General features: G+C 37.3%; 1 pseudogene; it reads left to right on the top strand.

The window, feature by feature from the left end:
- The first annotated feature begins 10,035 nt into the window (after positions 1-10,035).
- LOC103680470 lies at positions 10,036-11,467 on the top strand (annotated as a pseudogene).
- The last annotated feature ends 4,752 nt before the right edge of the window (positions 11,468-16,219 follow it).

Here is a 16,219-nt window from a genome sequence, read left to right as displayed (position 1 = left end):
TACTGAACAGCTACATGCAAAATAATGAAACTGGACCATTTTCTAATATCATACAGAAAAGTAAACTCAAAATGGGTTAAACATCTAAATGTGAGATCTGAAACCATAAAAATCCTAGAAGAGAACACACTTTATATTTAATGTGTGTTTCTTTTAGATAGCATAATATTGGTTCTTGTTTTTTTCTTGAATTCTTGTGGGTTTAGTCTATTAACATCAGTTGTTAGTAATAGTTTTATTTAAATATACCATCTTTCTATCTCTTTCCTGTTTATTGTATTTTTTCTTTTTTTCTGCCTTTGGTTTTAGTCATGCCTTTTGTACTGTTCCATTTCATGTCTTAAATTGAATTATTTATTCCTCTTTTAAAAACTGAGAGGTTACTCCAGGGTTTATGATACACACTGTTAAATAAACTGAGCCCATGCTTAAATCATATACCACTTGCATATAGTGAAAGGATTTTATAAAATTCTTCATTCTCATCCTTCCAACATTGCTGTCATACATTTCACTTTTATATATGTTATAAACACGCAGTACGTTACTATTTTTGCTTTAAACAATTATTTTATGCTGCAGCTCATACAAAGAAAATATTATACATTATATGCATTTATTCCATTTCTGATGCTCTTAATTTCCTTGTGTAGATCAAATTTACAGACCTGTATTATTTTCTTTCTGCCCTAATAACTTTCTTAATATTTCTTGTAGGGTAAATCTGTGGACAATGGATTTCAGCAAATTTTTTTTTTGTCCGAGAATGTTATTTCTTTTTCAATTTTGAAAAATATTTGGTGAGATATAGAATTATTGGTTGAATTTTTTCCCCAATATTTATAGATGTCACTCCAATGTCTCCTTGCTTGCATAGTGTATTAGTTTCCTAGGGCTACTGCAACAAAGTACCACTAACTAGGTGGCTTTAAACAACAGAAATTTATTCTCTCAGTGTTCTGAAAGTTAGAAGTCCAGAATCAAGGTGTCAGTAAAGCCATACTTATTCTGAGACTTTGGATAGGATCCTTTCTTGCTTCTTGTGTTACTTGGCTTGCAGCTGCATCACTGCAATCTCTGGCTTTCTTGTCACATGGTATTCTCCCAGTGAGTCCTTGTTTTTTCTTCTTATAAAGGATACTAGCTCAGTAGGAGAAGAAAGGGATAAAGAAAGGGGGGGTAATCAGAAGGGGGAATGAGAGATTATGGGCTCTGGGAAACAAAATGAAGGCTTCAGAGGGGAAGGAGGTGGGGGAATGGGATAGGCTGGTGATGGGTAGTAAGGAGGGTACGTATTGCATGGTGCACTGGGTGTTGTACGCAACTAATGAATCATCGAACTTTACATCAAAAACCAGGGATGTACCATATGGTGAATAACATAATATAATAAAAATATTATTATGAAAAAAAGAAAATGAAAGTATAAATAAATAAATAAATAAATATTGTAAGAAACACTCATTAAAAAAAATAAAGGATACTAGCCATGTTGGATTAGGGCTCACCCTAACTGAGTATGACCTCACGTTAACTTGATTACATCTGTAAAGACTCCGTTTCTGAATAAGGTCACATTCATTCACAGCTACTAGGGTTTAGGACTTCATCATATTTGAGGGGAGGACACAATAAAACCACAACAGAGTTTGTGATGAGAATTTATTCTAACTCTTACTCTTCTTCCTTTGTAGGAAATGCGTGCGTTTTCTCTGTTGCCTTCAAGGTTTTCTCTTTCTTTTACAGGAGCTTCAATATTACATGTCTAACTCTGTGTGTACATGTGTGTGCGGGTGGGTGCGTGGGTGTGGTACTTATCCTATTTGGTGTTCTCTGAACTTCTTCGATATGTGGTATGATGTCTATTACTAATTTTGGAGAAATATCATCTATTATTTCTTTTTTTAAAAAAAGACTTTATTTATTTATTAGAGAGAGAGCAGCATGAGCAGAGGGGAGGGACAGAGGGAAAGGGAGAAGCAGACTCCCCGCTGAGCAGGGAGTCCAACACAGGGCTCAATCCCAGGACCCCGGGATCATGACCTGAGCTGAAGGCGGATGTTTGACTGAGCCACTCAGGCACCCCTATTATTTCTTTAACTATTTCCCCTGCCCCATTCTCTCTTCTTCTCCAGTTACATGTGTTACAGCATTTGATGTCCTGCATCTCTTAGATGCCCTATTGTCTTTTTATTTTCACTCATTTTTTTTTGCGTAAAAATTTGGTCTATTCCTATACTTCTATTTTTGAGTTTATTGATTCATTCCTTAGCTATGGAAATATACTGGCAAGCCTTTCAAAGGTATTCTTCATATTTGTTACTGTATTTTTATTTCTGTGATTTCCTTGGGTTCTTACAGTTTCCATCTCTTTGCTAAAATAACTATCTTCCCTGACATGTTACCAACTTTTTCTTAGTACCTTTAATATATTATTCATAGTTATTTTAAGTTCCTTATCTGATAGTTTCATCATCTGTGTCATATCTGAGTCTAGTTTTGATGATTGATTTGTCTCTACAGATTGTGATTTTTTAAAAACTTTTGACCCCTTTCGCCCATTGTTTTATTTTAACTTTTGGCATCCTTTGTAAATTGTTTTGAAAGCCTGACGTATTATTTAAGGTACTAGATATGAGGGAAATAGGCCTCTAGTGTGCAGATTTGTGTTAAGATAGCCAGGAATTGTACTATATTTGAAGTTTTTTTTTCATTACTTGGTTACCAGTGTTGAAATTTATACCTTGCTCTGGATAGTAGAGGCTTGAAATTCCTCTGGTGGTATTGTTTTGTCTCTCATACCGGCTCTTGTTGTTCTCTTTATCTGGCTTTCAAGAAAGAATCTGTCTCTTCTAGCTCTCCCGGCTGTACTTTGCTATTGTTACTGAATGCTTTTTACTGTGGTGATAGAGTATGGGGAATCAGTGTGTGTGCGGGGGGGGGCATTATGTGATGTCCTTATTATGTCTCAGTCTTTGGGGAGCACAGTGAGTCTGTCTTTCAGTGATGTTACCTTTATAGGTTTTTCTGTCACTCATGAAAGGCTAGAGTTTTCATCATCCTTGTTTCGTCCCCCCAGCTAAAGCAGCTGTTTACCAAAATTCTCTGTCTATAGGTTGAGGATTTTCTCCCTACAGATTAAGACTTTTCTTTTCTTTTTTACCTAGTGACATTGTGGACCTGGATCTGGGCAGAGTTCCATTTCTCCAGCTGCATTAGTATATCACTAGTGTCTCTAGGTGATATACTGCTCTTTCAATTAAAATTTTGTTCTATGGGGCACCTGGGTGGCTCAGTTGGTTAAGTGTCTGCCTTCGGCTCAGGTCATGATCCTAGAGTCCTGGGATTGAGCCCTGCATCAGGCTCCTTGCTCAGCAGAGGGCCTGCTTCTCCCTCTCCCACTCTCCCTGCTTGTGCACTCGCTCTCTCTCTTGCTCTCTCTCTCTCACTCTCTGTCTCTCTGTTTCAAATAAATAAATAAAATCTTGGGCGCCTGGGTGGCTCAGTATGTTAAGTGTTTGCCTTAGGCTCAGGTCATGAGTCCCATGTCAGGCTCCCTGCTCAGCAGGAAGTTTGCTTCTCCCTCCCCCTGCTCTTGCTCTCTCTCTCTCCCTCTCAAATGAATAAATAAATAAATAAATAAATAAATAAATAAATAATAAGATTTTTAAAAAAAAAATTTGTTCTGTAAAGTGAAAGAGTCTTGGCAGATTTCCCAGTGATTTGCTCTTCCCTTGTCCTAATCAACACCATAAAGGTGGGAGGTAATTTCTTTAGGTTCTTCTTAATCTTCGTTTTCAGAGCTTGGTGGAGTTCCTCCAAAAGTTTGCAAAAGTGTGGGGAAATCTTTTGCTCAGGTCATTGTACCTCACTGAAAGTAACTGTCTCTCTCCAAATTCAGCATGGCTGTTAGTTCTGTAAATTTAGTTCTCTGTTGGAACCAGTCGTTAATATATTGTTTATCAAGCTGTTTTTCTATATCTTTCCATCTTTGAGCTTAAACTGGAAGTCCAGACTTCATTTTTGAAGGGTACTCATGACTCATGGTGAGTACAGAATATTGGTTTAATGATTTTTTTCATTTAATACATTAAAGATGTCACTCAGTTATCTTTCTGTTTGAGAATTCTGCTATAAACTTTATCTTATTCTTTTGGGCAACGTGTATTTTTTCTATGGCTGCTTTCAAGGTTTTCTTTGGTTTTCAGCCGTTTAAATATCATATGCCTCTGTGTGTGTGTGTGTGTGTGTGTGTGTGTTGGTATTTATCTTGCTTGGTATTCTCTAAACTTCCTGGTTCTATGGCTTGTTGTCTCTCATTCATTTTGGTTAATTCATGACCATTATTTTTTCAAGTATTAAGTCTGGCCTGCTCTTTCTTTCTTTTCATTATGGAACTTCGATTACATCTGTTACACTGTTAGCTATTGTCCCACAGCTCTTGAATGTTCTTTTTTTTTTTTTACTGTATTTTTCTCTTTGTATTTGAATTTGGATAATTTCTATTGACCTATCTTCAAATTCAGATTTTTCATAGCTGTTTTGAGAATATTGATGAGCCTGTTGAAGGCATTGTTCATTTCTGTTGGCGTTTCTTTTATTTCTAGAATTTTGTTTGATTCTTTCTTACAGCTTTATCTCTCTTCTTAAATTACCTATCTGATCTTGCATGTTCTCTACCTCTTCCAGTAGAGCCTTTAACATTAGTTATAATTGTTTTAAATTTTCTGCCTGGTATTTCCAACACCTGCGTCATATCTGAGTCTAGTTTTAGTGACTACTTTGTCTTTTCAGACTGCGTTTTTCTTGCCTCTCTTTATGCCTTGTAGTTTTTTGTTGCAAGCTGGACATGTTCTATAGGATAGCAGATACTGAGATAAATATTTTTATGCTTGGATATGAGCCAGTACTCCCTCTTCTAGGACTTTACTGCGGAGGTGTGTTTTAATGTAGTCTGGAACTGCACTGCAGCTGAAATTTGTTGTTGCTATGGTTACCAAAATTGAAGATTACTGTTGCTTTGGTTACCAGATTAAAGGGGAATTTTTTTTTGTTATTGTTGCTATGGGTACCAGAACCTTAATATTCTTCCAGCAATTTATTTTCTCTCTCACCACTTGTGCTTCTCCCCAGAGTGAATCTGTCTCTTGTGGTTTTACCAGCTGTATTCCACTGTTATACTTACTGTATACTTGTTAGGTTTGTGTAAGGAATAAGCATGACGAATGTACTTGATCTTTTGATTTAGTCTCAGTGTTAGGCAGGCACTGTATACCTGGGTCTTAAAGATGTGGATTTCACAAGCTTTCTTCCCCCTCGTCCAGATACAATGATGGGGCTTAACAAGAATTCCTTTCCCTCCTCCAGGGGAAAAGCTTTATTTTTCCCCCTGTTACCTTACCCTATGTACAGTGGCTTTCCACCAGTGTCCTCAAATTAATGTTGTGATGCCCCCTCCTCTTTTATATTGAGGCTTTTCTCACTTGAGAGATAGGGGAGATGGGTCTGGGCAGAGTTTTGGTGGTGAGGGTTGTGACCTGTTCCAGCTGCAATGGAATTTCATCAGTGCTCTCAGGATACAGGTTTTGATGAATTTTCCCTTAAAGATCATTTTTTTTCTGTAATATAGACAGAGGAGATGGGTCCAGGTGGATTTGGTAGTGGTTGTTGTTTCCTTCCCCTCAGACAGCATCAAAGAGGAAATTTCTCTGATTACTTGCTAATTCTCCCTGCGAAAGCGTGGTGGGGTCTTTTGAGAAAAAACCTGCCAAGAGTGTGGGAAACCTTTGTGCCTGTGGCCCCCGTTAATTCACGTTCTTCAGCTTGTCCATGCTAGGCCTTTAGCGATTTATTAAATTATTTCTAATTTAATCTTCCTGCCACCTTATATGGTATCTGGTGGCACATGTCCCAAGTAAGCAGACACCAAAATAGTGTTTATACCTGAGGGTTCCATTCTATGTCAAAATTTTGAGTTGGATTTTTGCTCTGTTTTCTGAGGAGTTTAGAAAATTAATTTGCAGTCCATCCAGCTTTTTTCTTACCATAATGATGGTAAAAATATTCTCTCCTGCTTTCTACCTTTTGAAATGAAAGCAGAAGTCAATGAATAAACAAATTTCATATCAAAATTTGGGTATAACAGATAAATTGTTAGTTTGACATTTGAATAAACATGTGAGACATTTGTTTTTGGCTAGTGTCTAAATGAGATTTTGAGACAATAGAATGAGAAAATGTGAAATCTGATAATGAACATTTGTTATAGTTTTAGATGATACACACCCATTCTGGTGTCACCATTGCCCATCCATTGTCACACATTCATTCACAGATCACTGGTGAATATTCATATAGTGCACACATATACACAAATTCACACAGTCAGATATAAAACCCCCATCAATCAACCCTTCCCTTCTACCATACACTCATGGTCAAACACAAACTCCTCTCTCTCAAAGCTGCTGCTCTCCTATTTTCCAGCTTAGTGAAAGGCATCAGCACCTTCCAGTCACCCAAACCACAAGGCAGTCTGGAGTCAACCTTGGATTTCCCACATACACCCTCACCAAGACTTTTCTGGCCAACCTCAACTGTGTGTCTGTAGTCCCTTCCCTCCTTAACAACCCAATGGCCACTGCCTTATTTTAGTGTCCCCTGGACCACTAGAACAGCATTCTCAATGACATCATCTGTCCTACAAAAAAAAAATGGTCTTTATGAAGCACAAAAATCTGGCCACATCACTACTCTGACTAATTACCATTTATTAATGACTTCCCATTGCCCCTTAGGATAAAGTCCACATTTTTTTTAGTTTGGCCTTTAAAGGCCTTTTGAACTGACTTCTGAATGTCTCCTCTTCTGTGTGTCTAGGTATCTCTCCTCTTATGGATAAGGCAGTATTATTAACCAGTGACTCTGTTTTAGTTGCCTTTGTTTCCTCAATGACTGGAAACAGGCTTGAGATATGGAAGGCCATCAATAGATTCACTAACACATCATACATAATATATTTCAGATATTACTATATCGATTTAATTTTAATATATACATAAACATATTTTAAAATATACCCTCAAACACGACAGAAACATAATCAGATCACTCTCTGTCTCTCAATCAGAAATTTGTGAGACCTGGGATGCAGCAAAGGCTGTCATAAGAGGGAAGTATATAGCAATACAGGCCTACCTCAAGAGTAGGAAAAGACTCAAATACACAACCTAGTCATACACCTAATGGAGCTAGAAAAGGAACAGCAAATAAAGCCTAAAGCCAGCAGGAGAGAAATAATAAATTAGAGCAGAAATAAATGATATAGAAAAAACAAACAAAGAACAGTAGAAAGAGTATGACTGATAAACCAATAGCATGACTGATGAAGTAAAAAGGAGAATAGAGAAAGCATACATTACAATATCAAGAATGAATGAGATGACAACATTCAAGGCATAGATATTTAAAAGGTTGCTGGTAATAATGAATCATGGAACACTACATCAAAAACTAAGGATGTACTATATGGTGACTAACATAACATAATAAAAAATTAAAAAAATAAAAACTAAAATAAAAAATAAAAGGTTGCTGGTGTAAAATTGTTATGGGCAACTTTACACTAACAAATTTGAGGATTTACATAAAAAGAAAAATTCCTTGAGAGAAACAACTTACCAAATCTGACAGAAGAAATAGAAAAATATGATTGATCTTAAAATTATTGTTAAAAATGTAGGGTATTAAAAACCATTCCACAAAGAAAAATTCGAGCATAGATAGCTCAATCAATGAATCCTTCCAAACACTTGGAAAAGAAATGGCACCAATTTTATGGCTGCATAATACTCCACTGTGTGTGTGTGTGTTTGTGTATGTTGCTTCCACATGTTGACTATTGTAAATAATGTTACAGCAAACCATGTTGACTCTCATAAATAATGTTGCAATAAACATAGGGGTGCATATATATTGCAAATTAGTGGGTTTTTTTCTTTGGGTAATATCCAGTAGTGGATCATACGGTATTTCTGCTTTAAATTTTTTGAGGGAACTTGAGACTGTTATCCACAGTGGCTGTGACAATTTACACTCCCACCAACAGCCCATGAGCATTCCGTTTCCTCCACATCCTCACCAACACTTGTTATTTCTTGCAGTTTGGATTTTAGCCATTCTGACAGGTGTGAGGTGGTATCTTGTGGTTTTGATTTGCATTTCCTGATGATTAGTGATGTTGAGCATCACTGTGTTCTACAGTACCTTAACACTATGTTAAAACTAATGTAGCACTGAGTGTTAACTATACTCAAAAAGAGAGAGAGAGAGAGAGAGAAGTGGCACCAATTATAAATAAAGTCTTTGATAGAGTAGAAAAGTACCCTCTCAAACTACTTTAACTCTCTAGCAAATATCTTGACCCAAGTTGGGACACAGACCTTACAAAAAGGAGAATTACAAAATATCAACAAATAGAATCCCGCAATATATTTAAAAGATAGTCCCCGGTGATTAAGACACAATTAAGCAAGGGAAGGGTGACTTAATACTGGAAAATCTATCAGTGTAATTCCACACATTAATAAAAGAGAGTTAAGTTATATTGACGATCTCAAAGGATAAAGAACAAAATAATTTTACAAAACTAATTATTTATTGAAAAATTCTTAGAAAATTAGTGAACAGAGAAACAGTCCTGAACCTGATAAATACTATCCATAAAACATGTAGTAAATGTCAACACTGGTGAATTATTTAATGCATTCTACCTGGAATTGACAAAGGGACAATTAGACAAGAAAAATGATACGGATTGGAAAAGATGAAATAGAAATGTTATTATTCACACATAAGTGTTACTAAACACACAGAAAATCCAAAAGAATTTACAAATTAGTAGAATTAATAAGTGAATCTAGCAAGGTTGCAGGATGCAAGAGTGATATATAACAACAAATTATTTTTCTGCAAACAAAAACAAACAAACAAAAGGAAAGGACACAGTAAAGGCAACATCACTTACAATAACATGCAAAGTAAAATATCTAGGAATCAATTCAAGGAAAGAAATGCAAGACACAAAACATTATTTAGAGAAATTAAAGGAAATCTAAATAAATACCATGCTCCCGGATTGGAAATCTCAATGATGTAAGATGTAAATACTGCCCAAATTGCTCCATAGCGACAATGTAATACAAATTTTAAAACACAGCAGGTTTTTCAGGGAAAGACTGAGAGCTTTCCCCCTACGGTCAGGAACAAGACAAGGATGTCCATCTCACCATTGTTACTTATAGTACTGGAAGTCCTAGCAATCAGAGCACAAAAAGAAATAAAAGACATCCAAATCAACAAAAAGAAATAAAAGGCATCCAAATCAGCAAGGAAGAAGTCAAACTTTCACTATTTGCAGACAACATGATACCCTATGTAGAAAACCCAAAAGACTCCACCAAAAAATTACTAGAACTGATATACAAATTCACAATGTCAAGGATATTAAATCAATGTACAGAAATCTGTTGTGTTTCTATACACCAATAATGAAACAGCAGAAAGATAAATCAAGGCATTGATCCCATGTACAATTGCGGCAAAAAAAAAAAAAAAACATAAGATGCCTAGGCATAAACCTAAGCAAAGAGGTAAAAGATCTGTACTCTGAAAACTGTGGGACACTTATGAAAGAAATTGAAAGGACACAAAGAAATGGAAAAATGTTCCATGCTCACGGATTGGAAGAACAAACGTTGTTAAAATGTCTATGCTACCTAAGGCAATCTACACATTCAAAGCAACCCCTATCAAAATACCACCAGCATTTTTCACAGAGCTCAAACAAACAATCCTAAAATTTGTATGGAACCACAAAAGACCCCGAAGAGGCAAAGCAATCTTGAAAAAGAGAAGCAAAGCGGCAGGCATCAAAATGCCTGACTTCAAGCTATATTAAAAAGCTGTAGCTTTTTTGCAACGTGTTTGCCGCCAGAACACAGATGTTGTGAAAATCACCACTAAACCTAAACCAAAATGGGAAAGGAAAAGACTCACATCAACATCGTCATTGTGGGACATGTAGATTTGGGCAAGTCTACCACTACTGGTCATCTGACCTACAAATGTGGTGAGATTGACCAAAGAACTATTGAAAAATTGGAGAAGGAGGCTGCTGAGATGGGAAAGGGCCCCTTCAAGTATGCCTGGGTCTTGGGTAAACCGAAAGCTGAATGTGAATGTGGTATCACCATCGATATCTCCCTGTGGAAATTCGTGACCATCATTGATGACCCAGGGCACAGAGACGTTATCAAAAATGTGATCACAGGCACATCTCGGGCTGACTGTGCTGTCCTGATTGCTGCTGCTGGTGTTGGTGAATTTGAAGCAGGTATCTCCAAGAATGGGCAGACCCATGAGCATGCCTTTCTGGCTTACACACTGGGTGTAAAACAACTAATTGTTCGTGTTAACAAAATGGATTCCGCTGAGCCACCCTACAGTGGAAGAGATACAAGGAAATTGTTAAGGAAGTCAGCACCTACATTAAGAAAATTGGCTACAACCCCGACACAGTAGCATTTGTGCCAGTTGCTGGTTGGAATGGTGACAAGTGCTAACGTGCCTCGGTTCGAGGATGGAAATTCACCCATAAAGATGGGAACACCAGTGGAACCACACTGCTTGAAGCTCTGGATTGCATTCTGCCACCAACTCGTCCTACTGACAAGCCCTTGCGTCTGCCCCTCCAGGATGTCTACAAGATTGGTGGTATTGGTGCTGTCTCTGTGGGCTGAGTGGAGACTGGTGTTCTTAAACCTGGCATGGTGGTCACCTTTGCTCCAGTCAATGTTACAACCAAGGTAAAGTCTGCTGAAATGCACCATGAAGCTTTGAGTGAGGCTCTTGCTGGGGACAATGTGGGCTTCAGTGTCAGGAACATATCTGTCAAAGATGTTCGTCATGGCAATGTGGCTGGTGACAGCAAAAATGACCCACTGATGGAAGCAGCTGGCTTCAGGGCTCGGGTGATTATCCCGAACCATCCAGGCCAAATCAGTGCTGGATATGCACCTGTGCTGGATTGTCACACAGCTCACATTGCTTGCAAGTTTGCTGAGCTGAGGGAGAAGATAGATCGTCGTTCTGGAAAAAAGCTGGGAGATGGTCCCAGGTTCTTGAAATCTGGTGATCTTGTCATCGTTGATATGGTTCCTGGCAAGCCTATGTGTGTTGAGAGCTTCTCTGACTATCCTCCTCTGGGCCGTTCTGCTGTTCGTGACATGAGACAGACGGTTGCTGTGGGTGTCATCAAAGCAGTGGACGAGAAGGCAGCTGGAGCTGGCAAGGTCATCAAGTCTGCCCAGAAAGCTCAGAAGGCTAAATGAATATTATCCCCAATACCTGCCACCCCAGTCTTAATCAGCGGTGGAAGAACAGTCTCAGAACTGTTTGTGTCAATTGGCCGTTTAACTTTAATAGTAAGAGGCTGGCTAATGATAACAATGCATCGTAAAACCTTCAGGAGGAAAGGAAAATGTTTTGTGCACCATTTGTTTTTTCGTGTGTGTGCAGTTTTAAGTTATTAGTTTTTAAAATCAGTACTTTTTAATGGAAACAACTTGACCAAAAATCTGTCACAGAATTTTGAGCCCCATTAAAACATAAGTTTAACGAGGAAAAAAAAAGGCTGTAGTCATCAAGACAGTATGGTACTGACACAAAAATAGGCACACAGATCAGTGGAATGGAATAGAACACCCAGAAATGGACCCACAACTGTATGGTCAACTAATATCTGACAAAGCAGGAAAGCATATCCAAGGAAAACAAAGACAGTCTCTTCCACAAATGGTGTTGGGAAAACTGGGCAGCAACATGCAGAAGAATGAAACGGATCCCTTTCTTTACTCCATATGCAAAAATAACTTCAAAATGGAGTAAAGACCTAAATATGAGACAGGAAACTATCAAAATCCTAGAGGAGAACATAGGCAGTAACCTCTTAAGCATCAGCCGTAGCAGCTTCTTATTAGATATGTCTACTGAGGCAAGGAAAACAAAAGGTAAAACAAGCCATTGGAACTACATCAAAATAAAAACTTTTGCACACCGAAGGAAACAATCAACAAAGCTAAAAGGCAACCTGGGGTGCCTGGGTGGCTCAGCCGGTTAAGCATCTGACTCTTGATTTCAGCTCAGATCATGATCTCAGGGTCTTGAGATTGAGCCCCACATCAGGCTCCACACTCAGTGAGGAGTCTGCTCAAGATTTTCTCTCTCCTTCTGCCCCTCACCCCGCTCTCTCTCTCTCTCTCTCTCTGTGAAATAATCTTAAAAAAAAAAACCTGAAAGACAACCTATTGAATGGAGAAGATATTTCCAAATGATATATCTGATAAAGGGTTAATATAAAAAATCTATAAAGAACTTATCAAACTCCAACCCCCCAAAATAAATAATGTGGTTAAGAGATGTGCAGAAGATATGAACAGACATTTCTCCAAAGAAGACATCCAGATGGCCAACAGACACATGAAAAGATGCTCAACATCACCGATCACCAGGGAAATGTCAATCAAAACTACAATGAGATATCACCTCACACCTCACATCTGTCAGAATCACTGAAATCAACAACACAAAAAACAACAGGTGTTGGTGAGGATGTGGAGAAAGTGGAACCCTCTTGCACTGTTGGTGGGAATGCAAACTTGTGCGGCAACTGTGGAAGACAGTGGAGGTTCTTCAGAAAGTTAAAAAATAGAACTACCCTGTGATCCAGCAATCACACTACTGGGTGTTTACTCAAATAATACAAAAACACTAATTCAAAGGGATATATGCACCCCTATGTTTATAGCAGCATTATTTACAATAGCCAAATTGTGGAAGCAGCACAAGTATCTATCGATAGATTAATGGATAAAGAAGATGTGGTATATATACACAATGGAATATTATTCAGCCATAAAAAAGAAAGAAATCTTGCCATTTGCAATGGCATGGATGGAGCTGGAGAGTATAATGCTAAGTGAAATAAGTCATTCAGAGATAGACAAATACCATATGATTTCACTCATATGTGGAATTTAAGAAACGACAACAACAAAAGAGTAAAGGAAAGAGAGAGGGAGAGAGAGAAGCCAAGAAACAGATTCTTTTTTTTTTTTTAAGATTTTATTTATTTATTCGACAGGATAGAGACAGCCAGCGAGAGAGGGAACACAAGCAGGGGGAGTGGGAGAGGAAGAAGCAGGCTCATAGCAGAGGAGCCTGATGTGGGGCTCGATCCCATAACGCCGGGATCACTCCCTGAGCCGAAGGCAGACGCTTAACCGCTGTGCCACCCAGGTGCCCCAAGAAACAGATTCTTAACTACAGAGAACAAACTGATGGTTACCAGAAAGGAGGTGGTGGGGTGGGATGGGTGAAATAGGTGATGGAGATTAAGGAGTGCACTTGCTGTGATGAGTACTGGGTAATGTATGGAATGGTTGAATCACTATGTTGTACACCTGAAACTAATATAACACTATATATTAACTATACTGGAATTAAAATTTAATTTAATTTAATTACATTTAAGAAAACACAGCAAGATTTTTGGAAATTGACAAGTTCATTCTAAAATGTATATGGAAATGTAAATGGAGAGAAAGAGACAATTATTCTTGAAGAAGAAAAGCAGACCTGAAGAACTCTATTCTAAGAAGAGTTAGTAGAAAGTTATAATGAAGACATTGTATTATTGGTGCAAGGATAAACAGACAGATGGAATAGACTAAGGAGTCCAGAAACACGCATGCACATACGTGGTGACTGATGATGCAAATGCCTTTGCAGTTAGGTGGGGAAAAGATGGTCTTTTTAATAACTCGTGCAGTATCAACTGTATATCTCTACAGGGAAAAAAAAAAAGAATATTCTCCCATCTTCACAAAATGTGAAACAATCCATTGGAGATGTGTTTCACATCTAAAAAAGAAATGTAAAATAATAAAACTTTTAGAATAAAATACAGGCAGGCAGCTGGTGTGGCTTGCTGAAGCCAGCATGGGCAATAAGGACCTTGTTCTCTAAATATTGAGGTTCTGGGTTCTGATTGTTGATCACAGCTTTTCATGGCTGAGGTTCTGGCAGCTTCTCAGGAAGTTAAACACAGAACTACCATGTGACCTATCAATTCCACTTGTAGGTATATATCCAGAAAATTTGAGAGCAAGGACTCAAACAGAAATTTGTATACCCATGTTCATAGCAGCATTATTGACAGTAGCCAGCAGGTGTAAACAGCCATGTGTCCATCAACTGATGAATGGGTAAACAAAATGTGGTATACGCATGCAATGGAATATTATTCAGATACTAAAAAATGAAATTTTGACATATGCCTCAACATGGACGGACCTTGAAAACATTATGCGAACTAAAATAAGCCAGACACAGTAAAACAAATACTCTATTTGTGTTTCTACCATATAATGAATTCCACTTACATGAGTTACCTAGAATAGGCAAATTCGTACAGGCAAAAAGTAGAATAGAGATTGCTAGGGGCCGGTGGGAGGAAGAAATGGGGAGTTATTCTTTAATAGGTACAGAGTTTATGTTGGGGATGATGACAAACTTTTTAGGTACAGTTAGTGGTGATGGTGATAGGTACATTGTGAATGTATTTAATACCATGAATTCTGCACTTATGAATGGTTAAAATGATAACTATTATGTTGTATACATTTTACCACACAACATTTTTTTAATGTCATGATCATTTTGGAGATTTCTTTGTTACTATTTAATAAAGCTGAGTGTAGGCAATGTCCTATGACCTAGCTGTTCAGCTCCTAGGTAACTACACAAATTCACATATATAAGTACAATTTTCACTAAAGTATGTACAATATTGTTCATATAACAAAATACATACTATCCCGGACAAAAAACTACTCAAATGTTTATAACAAGTAAAATTAATGAATGAATTATACACATTCACGTGCTAGAATACAACGTAACAATTAAATGATTGGAATAACTACCAGACCCAAGAACATGGATAAAACACAGGAAAATTATGTTGAGTGAAAAGAAACTAAATACAAAAGACTCTATACCATATGATTCCGTTTACACAAATTTAAAGTCAGAGGTGAGGATTGTGGTTACTTTGCGGATGAGGGATGGAGGTAACTGGCAAGGGGCCCAAGAGGGCCTTGTAGGGAGCTACATGATATTCTACATTTCAAATTGAGTGGGGATTTAGTAGGCGTGGTGTGTTCACTTTGTGAAATTTCATGGAGCAACACAATTATGGTTTGTATAATTTTTGTAATTTATACTTTAATAAATAAGTATATTTGAAAAAAAAGGGAGATGGGGGGGTTTGTTGTGGTAGAAAGTGCAAGGGAACTATCCTCTTTGTATGTTGTCTTTCAAGGCAGGGATTTTCCTGAGCCCAACAAAATTTAAATGAGCCATGAAAATAATAAAGGTCTCAAATACATAATGTTACTGAGAATCTGTTTTATTAACTTTGGAGGAATCTTCCAGAAACATATATCTCAAAACCAAGATTCATGTCTTTCTTGTTCCCTTTCTCTTTATTTTAGCATACCGATAAAACAGAATTTAGTATATTTTTGTCTTGAATGGCATGTGTGGTATAAGCCAATTTTTGTGACATTCATTTCTTTCAAGTTATCCCTCTTTCTTGCTTTCCACCTACCAACCTAACCTTTTATTTCATAGGTGAATGATAAGGTATCTGAAGTGATTTTGAGCCAGTGTTAGAACTAGATAATTTTGGATGTTAAAATTGGTATAATTTATTGTTTTGCATTTATTTTTCCTCATAGTCCTTGATTTCTTTTATTGACAATCAACTTATTATAATAAAAACATGAAATCACAGTCCTATATTTTTAAATTTATATATACCTCACCCTCTTACATTGTGTAAATGTAGCCACATGTTGTTAATTAAACCATGTGTTCGATTTATACCCACCACTGAAAACTTTAAAATCCTCAGCATCTGTATGCTAGATTTTGTTGCTTTTTTTCCAGTTAGTTAACATACATTGTAATATTAGTTTCAAGGGTAATTTTCTGTGTGTGAATTCACATTTGTTTTTCTCAATAGACCCACATATTTTTGGTTTCCAGAATTCTTCTTCCTTGACCTTGGAGTAATCTTCCAGAAACTAATATCTCT

This window comes from Ursus maritimus (assembly GCF_017311325.1).
Source record: "Ursus maritimus isolate PB19 chromosome X unlocalized genomic scaffold, ASM1731132v1 scaffold_X1, whole genome shotgun sequence".
Taxonomy (NCBI): domain Eukaryota; kingdom Metazoa; phylum Chordata; class Mammalia; order Carnivora; family Ursidae; genus Ursus; species Ursus maritimus.
This window is presented reverse-complemented; position numbering and strand designations above follow the sequence as displayed.